This window comes from Empidonax traillii, unplaced genomic scaffold (genome assembly GCF_003031625.1).
Source record: "Empidonax traillii isolate 1590-97213 ecotype Southwest subspecies unplaced genomic scaffold, ASM303162v1 scaffold6385:size6126, whole genome shotgun sequence".
Taxonomy (NCBI): domain Eukaryota; kingdom Metazoa; phylum Chordata; class Aves; order Passeriformes; family Tyrannidae; genus Empidonax; species Empidonax traillii.
This window is the reverse complement of record NW_020961578.1, coordinates 2,999-6,126: the sequence shown is the minus strand read 5'-3', so window position 1 is coordinate 6,126 and position 3,128 is coordinate 2,999. Positions and strand designations below refer to the sequence as shown.

At 56.0% G+C, this 3,128-nt stretch overlaps 1 long non-coding RNA gene across 1 annotated transcript; it reads left to right on the top strand.

Moving 5' to 3' along the window:
• Nucleotides 1–84: 84 nt before the first annotated feature.
• On the top strand, nt 85–1,059 carry LOC114073421. Its single transcript, XR_003574322.1, has 4 exons — nt 85–139; nt 311–448; nt 703–879; nt 1,013–1,059. It is a non-coding gene; the product is annotated as an uncharacterized LOC114073421 (long non-coding RNA).
• The last annotated feature ends 2,069 nt before the right edge of the window (nt 1,060–3,128 follow it).

The window sequence follows — 3,128 nt, the reverse complement described above, 5'->3', positions numbered from 1 at the left end:
ATGGCTCCTTTCTTTTCTTGACAGGGAGATGCACAATGTCTTGATCCCCTTCTTTTCTGGCATTGAAACCCACCTGCTTGGACTGCTCAGCAGGGAGGAGCCCCGCTGGGAGCTCCCTGCGCTTGCCTTCCTTGTTGAGGTGAGCCTGGTGGCGAGCACTGCCTCGCCCAGCTGCCTCCCCCCTCTCTGTCCTCTCACAACCGCAGCTGCCCAGGCTGGTGCCTGTGCCCTGTGCTGCTCCTGGACACGGTCCTGGGTGGCTCTGAACTCCTGCCACCCGACCATCACCTCACTGTTCTCTGCCTTCCAGCTCCTCGACTATCTGGATGGGAGAAAATGTCATGAGAGTGTCCTGCCTATCCTAGCAAGGCACCTGCACAGCCAGTGCCCTGAGAGCCGACGCCTGGCACTCAGAGGCCTCCTTGTGCTCAGTGTGGATCCCTCAATGGTGAGAAGGGGACACCCAGCTGAAGCCACACTGGAAGTTTGGGGCTGGGAACTCAGTTCCTTGGGTATAGCTGGGCTTTGGGAGCTGTGGCAGCTGCTCCCAGCTTTCCTGCCTCCCTCTTCAGTTGCCCAGGCCCTGCAGGACAGGCCTTTGTCCTCTGGGCCCTGTGGCAGCAGTGTGGGGTTGCACCACCAGAGAGCTGCTGGTGGTGCAGCTGTTCAGGACTTCACAGCACAGCACTGTGTTCCACACAGGCCGACAGCATCTGCACCCTTTCTGAGCACCTCGTGGAGCTGCTTCATGATGGAGACGGAGATGTGGTCGAGATGACCCTCTCTGTGTTCCTGAATATGCTCCAGGACAAGGACATCGAAGAATTCAGCTCCACTGCCCCAAAGCTGGCTGAGGCACTCCGGCCACTCTTTGATAACGTAAGGCTCTGGTTGCCTGGTGTTGCCTGCAAGCTTTGTTCCCTGCATATTTCCAGGTCTGGGCCTGCGCCTGCTGGGCCTGGAGCAGCCACTGCTGAGGTCTTTTTCTCTTTCTGCTTCTCTTTTACACCAGGACAATACCCATGTGCAGATGCTCTCCATTCGTCTCTCCCAAGTGGTCATGGAGTCGCTTGCGGACCAGGGAACAAACATACCCGTGCACCAGAGCCTCGTACCCCTGTTCTTTCACTGGCACGATGGGTACCAGTGTGTGGCAGAGGTGAGCTCTTGTGGGCTCTGGTGTCCCTGTGCCAGGGGCTCGGCTGGTGCCTTGCAGGTTCCAGTCTCCTCCTGACCTTGGCCCAGGAGCGCAGGTCCTGTGCCCTGGGCTGTGGTGCCATGTCCCAATCTCTGCTGCTCTGCAGCCTCTCGGGGATGCTAGGTACACACTAAAAGCTCTCATTCACTCCTCTCTGCAACTACACAGAGCAGAGAAAATCCAGCAGAGGATTCATGAGTTGAGATAAGAGCTGAGAGAGCTCATTTACTGATCACCATTATGGGCAAAACAGACTCCAAGTGGGGATATTAACTAAATTTATTACTAACGTGATCTGAGGAAGAGAGTGAGAAGTAAAAAAATCTTAAAACCACCTTTCACTCACTCCTTCTTCCTTCCAAATTCTACTTCCTCCTTCCCCCAGCACTACAGGGAGACAGGGAATGGGTCTTACGGTCAGTTGTGGTTTCTGCTGCTGCTTAGGGAGAGCACTCCTCCCCCATCTTCCTGTGGGATCCCTCCCACTGGAGACAATCTTTCATGAACCTCTGTAGCATGAGTCCATCCCATAGGCAACAATTCTTCACAAAACTGCTTCTACGTGGGTCACTTTTCCAAGGGGGTGCCGTCTTTCAGGAACGAGCTGCTCCAGTCTGGGTCCTCCACAGTGCCACAAGTCCTGCCAGTGCCCTGCTCCAGCATGGGCCCCCTCCCCGGGGCCACAGCCTCCTTTGGCACTCACCCTCTTTTTTGTGTGCTCCTCCAAGGGCTTCAGGTGGATCCCTGCACCCCATGGTGCTCCTCCATGGGCTGCAGGGGCACAGCTGCTTCACCATGGGCTGCACCAGGGGCTGCAGGGAAACTTCAGCCCTGACACCTGGAGCACCTCCTCCCCCTCCTTGTGCACTGACCTTGGTGTCTACATTCTTGTTCCCATCTTCTCACTCCACTCTCCCCCGGCTGGAATTTTCATCTGCACAATAATTTTCTTTCCCTGCCTAAATATTTTATCATATCAGTATTACTATCATTACTGATTGGTTCAGCAGTAGGTCCATCCTGGAACCGGCTGGCATTGGCTCTGCCAAACAAGTGGAAACTTTTAGCAGTTTCTAACAGGGGCCACCCCCGTAGTCTCCCCGCTACCAAGACCTGGCCACAGAAACCCAGTACAGCTCCCAATTTAGATCTTTTCAAGGAGAAAGGTATCTCCAATCAGAAGCAAGTAAGCAGCCTGTGGCCATGGCTTGAGTCCCACAGGGGTCTTGTGGTGCTCAAGCTGAGTCTTCTGGCCTGTAAGCTTTTGAGGCCAGCACAATGAGGGGGGAAGGGAAGCATTCCTCCTGGGAAACTGGGCAACCTCTTCACGCTGGCAGATCTCAAACTCTCCCTCATTCCCTCTCCAGGTGCCAGACATCGTGAGGTACATCCACCAGTGCCTTACGTTCCACGTGTCTCCAGATGCCAGCCTCCAGACTAACATTCTCAGGCTGGTTGATGCACACCCTCGGGAGGTGGTCTTTTCTCTCCTGCGCTGTGCCCCAGCATGTGACAGGTACAGGGACCAGCTGCCCTGCTGGCTCAGGGCTTACAAACCTTTAGAACCCATCACCCCAGGCAACCTATCCCATCTGGTGTGAGAGACAGATGGAGAGTTCCACGACCCTCTGGCCCCTCCATTTCCCAGCCCTGGCATGTCAGCCCCTCATCCTTCTGCCATGTGCCCTCCCTGCACCTCAAGGCAGCATGACTCTGTGGCCTGGGCCCCCACAGCTGCCCAATCCATGGCACTGTGGCAGAGACCCCCCTGACACAGGGCTCTGGCTCCACAGAGCTGCTGCAATGATCTGGAGGACCATCGCCGCCTCAGGAACGACAGCAGAGAAGGTGATCCCAGCACTGCTCCAAGTGATGGAGGACTGGCCTCTGCACTGCATGTCCTCCTCTGACGGTGGCGACAACAAAGACG